Source organism: Dromiciops gliroides, chromosome 1, assembly GCF_019393635.1.
Source record: "Dromiciops gliroides isolate mDroGli1 chromosome 1, mDroGli1.pri, whole genome shotgun sequence".
NCBI classification, from domain to species: domain Eukaryota; kingdom Metazoa; phylum Chordata; class Mammalia; order Microbiotheria; family Microbiotheriidae; genus Dromiciops; species Dromiciops gliroides.
In genome coordinates this window covers 429,741,390-429,760,040 of record NC_057861.1, presented here as the reverse complement: position 1 = coordinate 429,760,040, position 18,651 = coordinate 429,741,390, and positions in this window count along the sequence as shown.

Sequence of the window (18,651 nt, the reverse complement as noted above, 5' to 3'; positions counted from 1 at the left end):
GTTTAAAGAAGCTATATATAGGTTAAATTGGAGATAATCAGCAGATGGAATATGCTAGAGTTCTTTTGACTGTTTCAGATAGAACCGAGGTTTAAGAGATACATATCCTCCCCCCACTTCCTCCTTGTTTCTACATACTTATCCTTGCTCACCCTGATTCTGTGAGATAACAGGTTCCCTCACTTTTCCTCCCTTTTTCTCAGTGCATTTCATTTACCTTCTTATCTCTTTCCCTTTCCCTTTCTTTTAAGATCAGAACATAACAAAATCACTTCCAGGCTCTCAATTAATTCCCTCTATGACTCTGATGATATTAGGGTTCTGGAGGAACATTTGTATCATCTCTCCCTACTACAATGTAAGTACTTCATATACATATGGACCATTATAATTGTTCACTTTTATTTATAGTTTTATATTTCTCTTGGTTCCTGTGTTTGAAATTTTCTAATTAATTGAAAATTTAAACATTTTTACTCAGTTCTAGTCTTTTATTCATTAATGCTAAGAAACCCTCTATATCATTAAAAGTTCATTCCCCCTCTTTAGATCACTCCCATTTAGAATAATGATCAGTTTTGCTGGATGTTATTCTTGGTTGTAAGGCAATATATTTTGTCTTTTGGAATGTCATATTTTATGCTCTCAGCTCTTATACAGTGGTAACTGCTAAATCTTATGTGATTCTGATTGTGAATCCCCAGTATTTGAACTTTTTATTTCTGGCTGCTTATAATATTGTTTATCTTTGACTTGTAAGTGGTGGATTTTGGCTACAATGTTCTTGGAAGCTTTAATTTTGGGGTTTCTTTCAAGAGGTGATCCATGGATTCTTTTTATATACTTTGCCCTCTAGTTCTAATAGATCTGTGCAGTTTTCATTCATGATTTCTTGAAAAATGATATTCAATCTCTTTTTTTTCATGGTTTTATGTAATCCACTGATTCTTAAATTATCTTTCCTAGGCTCATTTTCCAAGTCAATTGTTTTAGAAACAGATACCTTACATTTTCTTCCATTGTTTCAATCCTTTTACTTTTTATATTTATTTTCCACAGCAACTCATCAATACATTCTTTTTTGGCTTTTTTTTTTTGTGGGGCAATGAGAGTTAAGTGACTTGCCCAGGGTCACACAGCTAGTAAGTGTCAAGTGTCTGAGGCCAGATTTGAACTCAGGTCCTCCTGAATCCAGGGCCAGTGCTTTATCCATGATGTCACCTAGCTGCCCCCCCAATACATTTTTTTTAAGTGAGGCAATTGGGGTTAAGTGACTTGCCTAGGGTCACACAGCTAGTAAGTGTCAAGTGTCTGAGGCCGGATTTGAACTCAGGTCTCCTGAATCCAGGGCCAGTGCTTTATTCCATGATGTCACCTAGCTGCCCCCCCAATACATTTTTTTAAGTGAGGCAATTGGGGTTAAGTGACTTGCCTAGGTCACACAGCTAGTAAGTGTCAAGTGTCTGAGGCCAGATTTGAACTCAGTCCTCCTGCCTCCAGGGCCGGTGCTCAATCCACTGTGCCACCTAGCTGCCCCCAATACATTTTTTTAAGAAGGAAATTGTAAAGGTTTTTTTACCCCTGGACTTTGATTTGTTTATTTCTGTAAATGGCTATATAAGAAAATTTTCAAAAATGGTGGAATAGGAGAGGATTCTGGGAAGATAGGCAAAATAAGGCAAGAAAATTAACTGGCTCACCCCAAATTGCCCCACAAACAATTTAAAACAATGCCTCAAAGTGAACTTTAGAACAGCAGAAATAATTAAAAATCAGGGTAAAACAGTTGTCCAGCCTATGACAATTTGGGAAGACTTAGGAAAATATGACCTCCCAGGGTAGTGGTCTGGCTTGATTTAAGTGCAGAAACTGCTGAATCATTCAAACAACAAGCCCTGGGGGCAGCTATGTAGGTGGCAGCTGTAGCTTCAGGAACTTTTACCTCCTGGACAGTGTTGGGCTCAGACCACTGATTAGGAGAAGATACAGGGCCCTTTCCTGGCTGGCATTGGATGGTGGTGCCAGGTATGCTGACCAGACAGGTCCAAAGCTGTGGCTGTGGACAAGGAGGAAAAAACATGCTGATGAGTGTAGTCACAGAGGGGCAAGGGGCCCCACTGACTGTGGTTACTTGCAGAAGAGTGGAGTTCCTGGTTTTGGTTCCAGGGGAGAGGGGTAAGCTGAAGCTTACAGCCACCTGAGAGACCAGAGGGAGAAAACATGTTTGTGGTGACAACATTACTGGGGGTCCCTGGTTGTAGCTCAGGGGGTGGAGAGGAGTAGCTGAGTTAGGGCCCCAGATAGAGGTCAGAAAACACAGCATGAAAAACCTGAAGCTTCAGACATTATCCTCTACACCTTGGGACTAGAATGTGATCCTAACATAAAGTTAAAAGCCAAGAAATAAGCCATTAAAATGAGTAATCAAAACAAAGAACCAACCATAGATAGCTACAATGGTGATAGAGAACATCTTTGTTCAAACTGAGAAGATAGTGAAGTCAAAACAGCTACTTCTATTTCAAATGGTCACAAGCTCAAAAGAGTTCTTAGAAGAGCTTTAAAAAACATAAAAATCAAATAAGATAGGGTGAAGAAAAATTAGGGAAAAAATAAGAGTAATGCAAGAAATCAAGAAAATTATGAAAAGAAAGTCAATCCATTAGAAAGAGATCCAAAAACTTATGGAAGAAATTAACTCCTTAAAAATTAGAATGGACAAAGGGAAGCTAATGACTTCATAAGACACCAAAAAATAATAAAGCAAAATCAAATGAATGGAAAAAAAATAGCAGAGAATATGAAACATCTCTTAAGAAAAAACAACTCACTTGGAAAACAGATCAAGGAGAAACAATATAAGAATTGTTGGATTATCTGAAGTTATGATTAAAAAGTATTTAGGTAGTATATTTCAAGAAATTATTAAAGAACATTGCCCTAAAATTTTTTTTCCTAAAGTTTTAAAAATTAAAGGAAAAAAATAGAAATGGAAAAAATCCTCTGATAAGAACCTGAAAGAGATCTCAAGATGAAAAACTCAACAGGAACATTATGTCTGTTTTGAAACTCTAAGGTCAAGAAAAAATACTATAAGCAATCAAAAGGAACAATTTAAATACTATAGAGCTACAGTTGGGGACAACACAAGATTAAGCATTTTCTAGATTAAAAAATGAAGTAATAGCATGCACCAAATGCTATAGCATACAAATTTTAAAGCAAAAGCTAAATAATTTACAGGTAGAATAGATAGCAGAATATAATAGTGGGGGGACTTCAACCTTCCCCTCTCAGAACTAGATAAATCTAACAAAAAAAAAATAAAGAAATCAAGGAGTTAAATAAAATCTTAGATAAGGTAGATATGATAGCTATCTGGAGAGAATTGAATGAGAATAGAAAAGAATATACCTTTTCTCAATGGTACATGGTACCTTTCCAAAAATTGACAATGTAATTAGGGCATAAAAACTTTATAGTTAAATGCAGAAAAGCAGAAATATTAAATGCATACTTTAAAAATCACAGTGTGATAAAAGTTATATTTAACAAGGGACCATAAAAACACAGTTTAAAATTAATTAGAAGGGAGCAGCTAGATGGTACGTGGTTAAAGCACCGGCCCTGGATTCAAGAGTACTGAGTTCAAATCTGGCCTCAGACACTTGACACTAGCTGTGTGACCCTGGGCAAGTCACTTAAGCCTCATTGCCTTCCAAAAAAAAAATAGAAAAAAATTAGAGACTAAATAGTCTAATATTAAAGAATGAACAGGTTAAAGAACAAGTCATACAAACAATAAATAATGTTATTTAAGAGAATGATAATAACGAGACAATATACCAAAACCTATGGATGTAGCAAAAAGCAGGAATCAGAAGAAAATTTGCATCTCTAAATGCTTACATCAATAAAATAGAGAAAGAGGAGACCAATGAATTGGGGTGTGCAACTAAAAAAAAAGTAGAAAAAGAACAAATTAAACAATATAATTTGTCCCAATTAAAACATCAAATTGGAAATCCTAAAAAGTAACGTGACATTATAAAAGGAATGTAAGAAATCATTCAATTAATAATTAAATAAAACTAGAAAGTTGGTTTTATTAAAAAAAGAAATAGATACACCCTCAGTAGGATTAAAAAAAGAAAATCAAATAATTAGTATCAAAAATGAAAAGGCGAATGAAGAAGAAATAAAAACAACTACTTGAGTTATTTGCCCAATTATATTACAATAAATTTAACATTTAAGGTGAAATGAAGAAAATTTACAAAAATAAAAGCATCCCAGATTAACAGAAGAGGAAAAAAAGATATTAAAAAGACCATGAATGAGATTCATAAGAAAAAAAGCATCAGGAACCATATATTGAACCAAAGTTTAAAAGTCAACTAATTCCATGTTTATTTGTTTGCTTTGTTTTTTGTTTGTTTGTTTTGTTTTGGTGGGACAATGAGGGTTACGTGACTTGTCCAAGGTCACCCAGCTTATAAGTGTCAAATGTCTGAGGCCAAATTTGAACGCAGGCCCTCCTGAATCCAGGGCCAGTGCTTTATCCACTATGCCACTTAGCTGCTTCCTGATTCATTTTTAAATAAATTATTTGCATTAATAGCAAAAAAAGGAGTCCTACTAAGCTCCTGCAATGAAACACATATGGTGCTGATAGCTAAATCAGGAAGAGAAAAAAAATTATAGCCCAATTTTATTAAATAAATATGGATGCAAAATTTTATATAAAAAGTAGACAGAGACAACAACATATCACAAAGGTTTCATGTGGTAACCAAGTGGGATTGACAACCAGGAAATTCAGGGATGATTTAACATAAGGAAACTATAAAAATAATTCATTATATCAAGTAATAAAAGTAACAAATCACATGATTATATCAACAGATGCAGGGGGAAAAAAACTTTTGACAAAATACATCACTCATTCCTATTAAACACTTGAGGGGCAGCTAGGTGGTGCAGTGATAAGCACTGGCCCTGAATTCGGGGGGGACCTGAGTTCAAATCTGGCCTCAGATACTTGACACTTACCAGCTGTGTACCCTGGGCAAGGTCACTTAACCCTCATTGCCCCACCAAACAAACAACAAACAAACAAACAAACAAAACAAACAAAAAACCACTTGAAAACATAGGTATATAAGAAGCAACTACCTAAAACCACCAACAAGCATTATTTGTAATGGGAAAAGCTAGAATCCTTCCCAGTAAGATTAGGGGATGAACAAGGATGCCATATCACCAATATTATTAAATATTGTATTAGAAATGTTAGCAATAGTAAAAGGAGAAGAAATAAATGAAAGGAATCAAAAGTTCAAGTTTTTCTTCAGAATGAAGTTATGTGAAATAAACAAGCTTCCCTTGGCAGTGAATGATTTGCAGGTGGAGCTAACATAACAGTTCCTACAGAATTAGAATGCTTTATGAGAAAATTGAACTTCTAAAGCCAAGCTCAGAGTTTCTATTTAATTAACAGTGATTATGGGAAGGTTTACCTCTTTGGTATCTAGCTCTGAGAAGACTGAAGTTTTAGACTCATGAGCTTCTTCACTTGAGACAAAGAAAAAGGTTAGGTTTTTGTATTAAATCTAGAATAGAGGTAAAGAATTGAGTATAAAATCAATATTTGAATTTCCCAACATCATTAACTCCTACAAGTCACAGAATCACTGTTGCAATATTAGTGCTGAGAAGTGGTTAGAACTGGGGGCGAGTTACAGCGGGCTGGGTAAGAATGTTTAGCCCTGGGTTTTACTTCTGACTCCATAACTTTGCACAGGTTGTCCCCAATTGCTGTAATTACTTCCCTTCCTCAACTCCTGTTTTGGAGTCTTTTACATAACTCTTACTATCTCTTCCTTCCAAAGAGAAATACCTTCTGGGGGATGGACAATGGGGAGAACACAACTGGTGGGTGCTCAAGCCCCTAGCCGCAGAGGACAGACACTCAACCTTTCAAGGTGCCTTTATGGCAGCTGATTCTGGGAGGTAGCCAAAGAATACTTGCTACATATGTTATAAATTTTGCATTTAAAAGGGAAAGAAAAAGCATAATCTGAACTCTACTTAGAAGGAACTTCTGTTTCTAAATTAGGGTTTTTAACCTTTTTTGTGTCTTAGATCCCTTTGTAGTCTGGTAAAAGCCTATGGACACCTCAAAATAAAGCTTTAAAGTATAAATAAATACACAGAACTACAAAGGAAACTAATTATATTGAAATATAATTATAATTTTTTTAAGTTCACAGACTGAGGTTAAGAACCGCTCTTCTCTTGGGCATCAGCCATATGAATAATATTTTTGTAAAGTTTAATTGCTGATTTTTGTCTAGTAATGCAATCATTTCACTCCCCCCCCCCCCAGAATGAACCCTGCCTTGTGATAAATGAAAAAACAAAAACCACAATTATATATTTCTTTTCTTATTCCACAGGTGCCACCATCTCTTCTGACACTTAATGAAAGCCAGCCAATGGAAGAGTTGAACTGGTCCTGGAGAAGGGTCATATCTCATCATGTAGTATAGTGACAGTATAGCAGTAAATAACTCTTCTGGATGGATCCAGTGAGAGATGTGTCCCTTTGCATTTCTGACTCATTTGTGACTTCAGACCTCAGCAATCCCTTTGAGGTAAGATAAATAAATTCCTCATTCCCCTAAATGATTAATTCTGTTTACTGAGCATTAGTTGTACCCTGAAGCTGTGTACACAATGTAAAATTAGCATATAGCCACTTCTCAGATGTCATAAAATTTAAATTGGACAGATAAGTGGAAAGAAACATGAACACTGCATTAGGAACAATTGGTTTAAAAGGACCCTCAAAGAACAGGTATAAATAAGTTGAAAAGCTGATAGTGGTTGTGCATAGAAGTTTTAGTTTCAATATTGTTCAGTGGCTTGTGGTTTCTTAATGATAAATTGTTGCATGTTTGCTCTAAATAATTTCTGAGTCAAGGCCCTCCCTAACCTACATCAATAATGTTATTATATTCAATTAGCTTTTGAAACCCCTTCCAGCCAAACTAAGTATACTCACTATAACTCCTGAAATTTTGCTTATGCTGTTTTCCCCTCATATTCTCCAGTTACTCAAATTCTACTCATATTTTGATCCCTTCTTCTCCATAAAGCCTTCAAAGACCATGCTCATCCATTGTGTTGTTTCTTACAACATAATTCTTAAATCACTTATTTCCTATTAGTCATTTGACAATTAATTAAGTACTGCCTTGGAGATTTCAAACATTGTTGTATTTGTCTAAAACCTGAAAATTTAAAGTCAGTCTTCACAAACTACATTACAGAGTATATGATTATTATTTATATTATACAAATAGAAATACTAATTTCAACTCCTATTTAGAGATTGCTTTACTGTTTACATGATGCTGCCCTTTCAGCAATCCTGTGAAGTCAGGAACACCTGGGTTCAAATCCAGCCTCAGACCACTTATTAGTTGTGTGATCATGGGCAAGTCACTTAACCTCTGTTTGCCTAAATCCACTGGAGAAGGAAATGGCAAACCACGCCAGAATCTTTGCCAAGGAAACCCTATGGACAGTATGATCCATGGGGTCATGAAGAATTGGACACAACTGAACAAATTATTAGGTTAAGGAGTTCTTTCTTCTCCTGAGCTGAAATATGCTTCTCTGAAATTACTATGAATTTGATTCTCTGAAGCTACAGGAGGTATCTTATTTTTACAATTATAATAGACACTCATTTGCTCAATCAACAAGAATATATTAAGTGCTTACTATGTGCCAGGTACTATTGTAGATGCTGGGATACAAATACAGAGAATGAAAAATCTTTACTCATACTTAAGTAAATATTCATTGACTGACAATTAATTGCAGGAAGGGTAGAGGAAAGAACCAGTCACAGGGACAAAGGAAGGTGATGATCTCCTTCAGAGGTGAAGATTTCTTCCCCAAGTCAACAAGTATTTATTAAGCACCTACTTTATGTAGGTGCTAGGCTAAGTATTGGAGATATAAAGGCAAAACCAGTCCCTTGCCTTTGAGGATCTCACAATATAATGGGGGAGACAACAAGCAAAAAACAGGACTAGACTTGGCCACATTTTAGCTAAACTTTTCAAGGCCTCTTAGTACTTGCACCCACAAAAGGTATTAGATAACTATTTCTTGAATGAGCTGAAATGAAGCTGCCAGTGGGGAAAAAGTCCATATTACAAAGCATGCCTCAGGGCTGTAAGATACCTTTGTTAATCTTTTCCACTTAGAATTGTTATTGCTTTTATTACTATCCAGTCATGTGTTAAGGGCTAAAATTCTAGCTAAACTGTATAAAATATATAATGAGTGGTCGCCAATAAATTATAAGCTTTAGCAAGAGTTAGACTTTTAAGCATTTATTAAGGAGAATAAGAATTGGTAAAGAGAGAGAAAAAGGCCTAGATTCCTATCTATTAAAGGGAGAGCACATTTCTAGCTCCGCTCTCCACCAGAGTCCAAAGGAAAGAGCGCCGAGACTGAGCGCCAGTCTCTTCCTTCCTCCTCCCACTAGCCTGCGTCACTTCCTGACTCCTGGTCTTGCCCTCAAAGACCTTTGCTTCATGGGCAGAACTCTTCTACAGTAAGTATCCAGCAGGTGCGTCATTCCAATCGTTACAGTCCCCCCTGGTGTTCCTCAAGAAACAAAATGTTTCCTTGACGGAACAGTAAAAAGAATATAATAACTATTGCTAACTAATAATATGTGAACAACAATATAGAAAAGGAAGAGAGGAAAGTTTTGTCCAGAGGGGCGATTTTTTTTTGTCCTCATGAACCGACGCTTTGACATTAGTCTTGCAAAGGGAGGGCCTCTGAGAGAATACATATTACAGATGGTGTATATTATAACAGAAAGAAAAAAAAACAAAAACAACAAATCAAAACTGTTCATTTAAAGTCTCTGAAAGTCTTTTCTCAGATGTCCTCTAGGTGTAGTCCGTGAATGGAAGTCTTTTCAGGGGTTGATGTGTGGATGCTGGTAATCAGCAGGAAAATTTCCTACAAAATTGAGCTTAACACAACTTTAAAATAGCTTTGTCAATAATCAAATCAAACAATGAAAGTTCTCAAAAACATGTCTAAGGGAATTCAGAATCTTAGTTGTTACACATGAAACATATAATAAATCAAAAATTGAAACATTCTTTAAAATTAATATAGTTCCCCCTTATGGAGGGCAATTGAGAAGACAATTGCTGCAATATTAATTATTAAAAATAATTTTTATCTTTGTTTCATCACTTTTTGCATCATCTGCCTAATCATCCTCATGCCATTATGAGAAATTTTAAAAATCTAATATAATTGGTAACAGGTGTCAAGGCCAAATTCAACACTGTTATTTATCATGACACCTGAGATAATTATGGGGGTTACCATAAAAGAACAGAGAAATGATGGGATTTGAGCATTCCCACACTTGAGCAATATGTACTCTCCATGCAGTATGCCAGGCTTAAAATAGGTGGATGGAATACATGTCCATGCCACCGAACATACTGGAGGAAACTGAGTCAGACTTAATCAGATGCATGGGATTGAGATGTCCATGGCATCAGGCATATAGGAGGGAGCATAGAAGCCAGGTGTAGAAGTGAGATGGGTGGGATGAATACTTCCAGCCATCTGTACAATATTGTGGGGAAAAAGAGAATAAAATATTAAACCAAGAGAATCCAACCTCAACATTAGTCAAAAGCCGTTCCCTCGGCCATACCTTGACTTCATGCATGTCTCCCCTCATGTGACAGTTCAGTGTCTGCTTCTTGAGCAATATGTATTCCTCTTGTGATTGGATGGCACCTTGGCCAACTGGCATCTGATAACTCAGAATAAAGGCAATTAATGTCTTAAATGATAAGTTCCCATAATCCAAGTCTCATATGGATTTAAAATTGAGGATAATAATGATTGCAAAAAATGTGAATACATCTTGACTCAAAATATAATATATAATTATGCAACAATTTCAAATAATACCCTTTTTTTTACTTAGCATACAATTACTTTTGTGAAAAATCGAAACATTTAAATACAAGTTAAAGCACAACACAATCTCAAAGAAAACTTAAAAAAAAAAAACTTTTACAAATGTTCCCCTCTTTTTTTTTTTTTTTTGGAATATGCTTATCAAAAATAATACTTCTTTACACTTGCCATGGCAACCAATTTGCCAGGGAAATGCTTCAAAGAGTTTGATCAAATAATCAGTTGAGAAAAAATAACAAAAACAAATAACTCAGAATATGGGAGCACAATACTCCTAGAATTAACATTGTATTATGAAATCAAAACCATGTTTCAAAATTAGATAGATGAATGAATAGAAGAAAATACACGTGGAATAATAAAAGACAATGAAATTCAAACTAGGGAAATCTAAATTAATATGAACTTAATATTAATAAGAGTATTACAAAATATAAACTTGATCGCATGACTATAAAAAGCTTTTACAAATATTCTCCTTGTTTTAGAAACTAAGTATAAGACACAATCTCAAAAGCATTAAAATCTCTATGAAAATAAACCTATACCATTAATTCCAAAATGTATATGTAATAGCATAGAAATCCTATGTAACCTCTGAACTGACATTAATAATCTTGAGTGAATTCAGAACACTCTTGATTCCGATATCTAAAATCCCCATACTCATATCAGTACCTTGCTGCTTACTTCTACATTTCTGTAAAATATATACCTTCCATGGCAAAAGAAGCAGAGTCTTGAACTATGTTGATTGTCATTCTTATTCAGCTTAAGTTTTTCTTCTTTAACCCCTCTATATTGTCTGTCGGGCTTTTCACCATACAAATGCTTTATAAGATTACTAATTAAAGACAAAAGCAGGTTAGCAAAATTATGAACAAAACGAGCATATCTGGAATTTAAAGGGTTTTCTAAGGTTGTCTCAGAAGCACAGCCAGGGTGGAGAAGGGCAGAGCCTGAAGCTGAAAATGTAGGTAGAGAAAGCTGAGCATGCGCATCAGATCTCTGGACTTCCCAGGCAGGGGAAGCAATGGGCTTGGCCATGGGAGGAGTAGAGGGTGGGGTCTGGGGAGGAGGGGAGGGACCAGAGCAATTTGAATCAGACTTGATTTTGAACTCTGGCCTGGATTCCTCTTCCCCCACTTTGCCTCTAGGTGCTAGGGGATTAAAAGCTTCAAGAGGGTGGGTCATTGCCTCCAGGCATGCAAAATTAGAGCAACAATTAGTGTTGGAACTGGGAAAAGCTGCAGGAATCTCTTCAGGTTTCTCTGAAAAAGCATGGTTGGGAGAGGGAGAGATATTTCCTAGTGTGTGTAAGTTGCTGGCTCTTTTAACAAAAATAAAAAGAAAAATAGAAAATCCACAAAAACAAAGCATTAACATGATCTTATCTCCCATTTGTCTGGTTAAACAGACTAAAATCAAAAATAGGGTAATTAGGGAGTTTAAAAGGTCCATTCGAAAAAATTTAAAGGGGATTGTCTTTAATTAGTAATCTTATAAGCATTTGTATGGTGAAAAGCCCGACAGACAATATAGAGGGGTTAAAGAAGAAAAACTTAGCTGAATAAGAATGACAATCAACATAGTTCAAGACTCTGCTTCTTTTGCCATGGAAGGGTATATATTTTACAGAAATGTAGAAGTAAGCAGCAAGGTACTGATATGAGTATTGGGGATTTTAGATATCGGAATCAAGAGTGTTCTGAATTCACTCAGATTATTAATGTCAGTTCAGAGGTTACATAGGATTTCTATGCTATTACATATACATTTTGGAATTAATGGTATAGGTTTATTTTCATAGAGATTTTAATGCTTTTGAGATTGTGTCTTATACTTAGTTTCTAAAACAAGGAGAATATTTGTAAAAGCTTTTTATAGTGTAACGATTGGAATAACGCCACCTGCTGGATACTTACTGTAGAAGAGTTCTGCCCATGAAGCGAAGGTCTTTGAGGGCAAGACCAGGCATCAGGAAGTGACGTGGACGAGTGGGAGGAGGAAGGAAGAGACTGGCGCTCGGTCTGGGGCTCTTTCCTTTGGACGCTGGCGGAGAAGGGAGCTAGAAATGTGCTCTCCCTTTAATAGATAGGAATCTAGGCCTTTCTCTCTCTCTTTACCAAATTCTTATTCTCCTTAATAATGCTTAAAAGTCTAACTCTTGCTAAAGCTTGTAATTGATTGGCGACCACTCATAGATATTTTAGACAGACTAGCTAGAATTTTAGCCCTTAACAGATGGCTGACCCACGAAGAGGAAAGCTAAACCTCAGTCTTCTGATCTTCTGGTTGGGTAAGAAATTTCCCCTACCCTAACCTTTTAAATCTTAGTACTGCTGAATTGCCAGGTGTTTTCCCTTTAAATTTTTTCGAATGGACCTTTTAAACTCCCTAATTACCCTATTTTTGATTTTAGTCTGTTTAACCAGACAAATGGGAGATAAGATCATGTTAATGCTTTGTTTTTGTGGATTTTCTATTTTTCTTTTTCTTTTTGTTAAAAGAGCCAGCAACTTACTCACACAAGGAAATATCTCTCCCTCTCCCAACCATGCTTTTTCAGAGAAACCTGTAGAGATTCCCCCAGCTTTTCCCAGTTCTAACAGTAATTGTTGCTCTAATTTTGCATGCCTGGAGGCAATGACCCACCCTCTAGAAGCTTTTAATCCCCTAGCACCTGGAGGCAAAGTGGGGGAAGAGGAATCCAGGCCTGAGTTCAAAATCAAGTCTGATTCAAATTGCTCTGGTCCCTCCCCTCCTCTCCAGACCCCACCCTCTACTCCTCCTATGGCCAAGCCCATAGCTTCCCCTGCCTGGGAAGTCCAGAGATCTGATGTGCATGCTCAACTTTTTCTACCTGCATTTGCAGCTTCAGGCTCAGCCCTTCCCCGGCCTGGCTGTGCTTTTGAGACAATCTTAGAAAACTCTTTAAATTCCAGATATGCTCGTTTTGTTCATAATTTTGCTAACCTGCTTTTGTCTTTAATTAGTAATCTTATAAAGCATTTGTATGGTGAAAAGCCCGACAGACAATATAGAGGGGTTAAAGAAGAAAAACTTAAGCTGAATAAGAATGACAATCAACATAGTTCAAGACTCTGCTTCTTTTGCCATGGAAGGGTATATATTTTACAGAAATGTAGAAGTAAGCAGCAAGGTATTGATATGAGTATTGGGGATTTTAGATATCGGAATCAAGAGTGTTCTGAATTCACTCAGATTATTAATGTCAGTTCAGAGGTTACATAGGATTTCTGTGCTATTAAATATACATTTTGAAATTAATGGTATGGGTTTATTTTTATAGAGATTTTAATGCTTTTGAGATTGTGTCATACTTAGTTTTTAAAACAAGGAGAATATTTATAAAAGCTTTTTGTAGTCATATGATCAAGTTTATATTTTATAGTACTCTTATTAATATTAAGTTCATGCTCATTTAGATTTCCTTAGTTTGGATTTCACTGTCTTTTATTGTTCCACGTGTATTTTCTTCTATTCATTCATCTATCTAATTTTGAAACATGGTTTTGATTTCATAATACAATGTTAATTCTAGAAGTATTGTGCTCCCATATTCTGAGTTGTTTGTTTTTGTTATTTTTTCTCAACTGATTATTTGATCAAACTCTTTAAAGCATTTCCCTGGCAAATTGTTTGCCATGGCAAGTGTAAATTGATTCTAGAAGTATTATTTTTGATAAGCATATTCCAAAAAAAAAAAAAAGAGAGAGGAACATTTGTAAAAGTTGTATTTGAGTTTGTGTTGTGCTTTAAATTGTATTCAAATATGTTATGATTTTTCACAAAAGTAATTGTATACTAAGTAAAAAAGGGGAATTATTTGAAATTGTTGCATAATTATATATTGTGTTCTGAGTCAAGATGTATTCACATTTTTTGCAATCATTTATTATCCTCAATTTTAAATCCATATGAGACTTGGATTATGGGAACTTATCATTTAAGACATTAATTGCCTTTATTCTGAGTTATCAGATGCCAGTTGGCCAAGGTGCCATCCAATCACAAGAGGAATACATGCAAGAGCAGACACTGAACTGTCACATGAGGGGAGACATGCATGAAGTCAAGGTATGGCCGAGGGAACAGCTTTTGACTAATGTTGAGGTTGGATTCTCTTGGTTTAATATTTTATTTTATTTTTCCCCACAATATTGTACAGATGGCTGGAAGTATTCATCCCACCCATCTCACTCCTACACCTGGCTTCTATGCTCCCTCCTATATGCCTGATGCCATGGACATCTCAATCCATGCATCTGATTAAGTCTGACTCAGTTTCCTCCAATATGTCGATGGCATGGACATATATTCCATCCACCTATTTTAAGCCTGGCATACTGCATGGACAGTACATATTGCTCAAGTGTGGGAATGCTCATATCCCATCATTTCTCTGTTCTTTTATGGTAACCCCCATAATTATCTCAGGTGTCATGATAAATACAGTGTTGAATTTGGCCTTGACACCTGTTACCAATTATATTAGATTTTTTAATTTCTCATAATGGCATGAGGATGATTAGGCAGATGATGCAAAAAGTGATGAAACAAAGATAAAAAAATTATTTTTAATAATTAATATCGCAGCAATTGTCTTCTCAATTACTCTCCATAAGGGGGGACTATAATAATAATGTAATTTTAAAGAATGGTTCAATTTTTGTTTTATTGTATGTTTCACGTGTTAACAACTAAGATTCTGTATTCCCTTAGACATGTTTTTGAGAACTTTCATTGTTTGATTTGATTATTGACAAAGCTATTTTAAAGTTGTATTAAGCTCAATTTTGTAGGAAATTTCCTGGCTGATTACCAGTATCCACACATCAACCCCTGAAAAGACTTCCATTCCACGACTACACCTAGAGGACATCTGAGAAAAGACTTTCAGAGACTTTAAATGAACAGTTTTGATTTGTTGTTTTTGTTGTTTTTTTTTTTTCTCTTTCTGTTATAATATACACCATCTGTAACATGTATTCTCTGCAGAGGCCCTCCCTTTGCAAGACTAATGTCAAAGCGTCGGTTCATGAGGACAAAAAAAAATTGCCCCTCTGGACAAAACTTTCCTCTCTTCCTTTTCTATATTGTTGTTCACATATTATTAGTTAGCAATAGTTATCATATTGTTTTTACTGTTCCGTCAAGGAAACATTTTGTTTCTTGAGGAACAACAGGGGGGACTGTAACGATTGGAATAACGCCACCTGCTGGATACTTACTGTAGAAGAGTTCTGCCCATGAAGCGAAGGTCTTTGAGGGCAAGACCAGGCATCAGGAAGTGACGTGGACGAGTGGGAGGAGGAAGGAAGAGACTGGCGCTCGGTCTGGGGCTCTTTCCTTTGGACGCTGGCGGAGAAGGGAGCTAGAAATGTGCTCTGCCTTTAATAGATAGGAATCTAGGCCTTTTTCTCTCTCTTTACCAAATTCTTATTCTCCTTAATAAATGCTTAAAAGTCTAACTCTTGCTAAAGCTTGTAATTGATTGGCGACCACTCATTAGATATTTTAGACAGACTAGCTAGAATTTTAGCCCTTAACAAGTCATGCGATCAAGTTTATATTTTGTAATACTCTTATTAATATTAAGTTCATATTCATTTAGATTTCCCTAGTTTGAATTTCATTGTCTTTTATTATTCCACGTGTATTTTCTTCTATTCATTCATCTATCTAATTTTGAAACATGGTTTTGATTTCATAATACAATATTAATTCTAGGAGTATTGTGCTCCCATATTCTGAGTTATTTGTTTTTGTTATTTTTTCTCAACTGATTATTTGATCAAACTCTTTGAAGCATTTCCCTGGCAAATTGGTTGCCATGGCAAGTGTAAAGAAGTATTATTTTTGATAAGCATATTCCAAAAAAAAAAAAAAAAAAGGGGGACATTTGTAAAACATGTTCTATTGGTCTCCTAGACTAATAATAGCTTACGATTTTATACAGTAATTTAAGGTTTGAAAAGCACTTTACACATATCTCATTTGGTTGTTGAAACAATCCATCTAAACAAGTGCTATCATTATTTACATTTTACAGAGGAGGATACTGAGGCCTAGAGATGTTAAGTGACTTGTCCAGAGTCACATATCTAGTAAGTAATTCAGCCGGGATTTGAACTGAGGCTTTTTTTTTTTTTTTGGTGGGGCAATGAAGGTTAAGTGACTTGCTCAGGGTCACACAGCTAGTAAGTGTCAAGTGTCTGAGGCCAGATTTGAACTCAGATCTTCCCGAATCCAGGGTTGGTGCTTTATCTACTGTGCCACCTAGCTACCCAAATGGAGGATTTCTTAACAAAGTTCAGCACTCTAGTCCCAGTTCCTTTGCTCTCCGGAATATCATATTCCATGCCCTCCTGTCCTTTAATGTAGAAACTACTAAATCTTGTGTTATCCTGACTGTGGCTCCACAGCATTTGAATTCCTTTTTTCTAGCTGCTTGTAATATTTTCTCCTTGACCTGGGATCTCTGGAATGTGGCTATTATATTTCTGGAAGTGTTCCTTTTGGGATCTCTTTCTGGAGGTGATTGGTGGATTCTTTCAATTTCTATTTTACCTTCTCCTTCTAGAATATCAGGGCAATTTTCCCTTACAGTTTCTTGGAAGATAATGTCTAGGCTCTTATTTTGGTCATGGTTTTCAGTAGTCCAATGATTTTCAAATTATCTCTCCTGGATCTATTTTCCAGGTCAGCTGTTTTTCCAGAGATATTTCATATTGCCCTCTGTTTTTTCATTCAATTGGATTTGCTTTTTGTCTTGGTTTCTCATAAAGTCACTAGCACCATATTCATTACCATATAGCTACTTAGACCAAAGGTGTCAAATATAGCCCTGGCTCCACAACATTCCCAAGTGTGGCCAGTACCAGATTGAAATGTAATTAGGAAATACCTAAAAAAATAACTAAAAATACAATAGAACATAGATAATATTAATATGTGGTATTCCAAGTCAGTAGGTGACCAACAGGGATACTTATTTATAGTTTAGTGGGCCCCAGTTCTGGAGTTTGACAGCACTGGCTTAGATGCTTTCTTCTGTTGTTTTGTTTTTATTTATAGTTTTGGGCTCCAATTTTTATCCTTCCTTTCCTCCCTCCCCTTACCTCTCCCTGAGGCAGCAAGCAATCAGATATGGGTTAGACATTTATGATTGTGTAAAACATTACCATATTTGTCATTTTGTACAAGAAAACTTGATTAAAAGAAAAAAATGAAAGAAAGTGAAAAATAGCATGCGTCAGACTCATCAATATCAGTTCTTTGGAGGTGGATAGTATGTTTCATCAGTTGTAATTTGGGATTGTCTTGGATCATTGTATTGTTGACAATAGTCAAGTCATTCACAGTTCTTCATCAAACAATATTGCTGTCTCTGTGCACAATGTTCTCTTGGTTCTGCTCACTTCACTATACATTTTATATGTCTTTCCAGTCCTTTCTGAAGTCATCCTGCTTGTCATTTCTTATAGTACAATGATATTCTATCACCATCATATACCACAGTTTGTTCAGCCATTCCCCAATTGATGGACATTCCTTTGATTTCCAATTCTTAGCCACCACAAAAAGAGCTGCTATAAATATTTTTGTACAAATAGGTCTTTTTCTCTTTTTTGGGAATGTCTTTAGGATATAAACCTAGCAGTGGTATTGGGCAGCAGTAGTTCTTAAAAAAAAAAAGAGTAAAAATAACTTTAAAAAATGTTCCTGAATATTCTATGTCCTGGTGTAGGTGATAAATTTTGTCAGCAACCATCAAGCTATTGGTAATGGTTTATGAGGATGTGACAATTTTGTTTTTTGTTTTTTTAGAAAATTTTTTTCAAAATGTGACTTGACTTCATCAAAACTCCAGAGGAGTTTAGTGGGTTTAGTAATGAGCACTTTCCTGCATTTTCCATTGCTGTGAGGTGGTATGTTAAACTTTTAGACTCTTTATTAGCCTAATTTTTCTTTTTAGCACATATTCAGACTTTTGGTCTCAGAGGTCTTTTCTAGCTCTAGCTCTTCAATCCTGTGATGCATATGGGTATGGTTACTTAATTTTGTTACATACCCATACTACAATACTACTAATTATGTGAATTATAAAACATAAAAATTGAAATTAAAAAAGGATGGAATAAAGATGAAATAATATTTGGGCCCAGAGTCAGTAGGGAGCCAATGGGATTTAGTAGGAGACTAACATGGTCAGACCTGACCTTTAGGAAAAATCACTTTGGCAGCTGTGAGTAGGATCTAGAGAGGAAAAGATTAAAGTAGAGGGACTAGTTAGGAAAGTGTTGCCATAGTCCAGGCCAGAGGTGTTGAGGCTCTGAATGAAGATGATGGTGAGTACAGAGAGGAACTAAACAGATAAAAGAGATGTTATGCTGGTAGAAATAAGACAATTTGGCAACTGATTGGATAGATGGGGTAAGGAAGAGTGAATGATTTCTTGAGTGTCTAGAAGAATGATGGCACCTTCTAGAGTAAGGAGAAGATATTGTAAAAAGATCTGATACTGTAACCAGATATGCATCTGGTGATGCAGATTGCAACTCATCCAAGCCTGCCTATCCT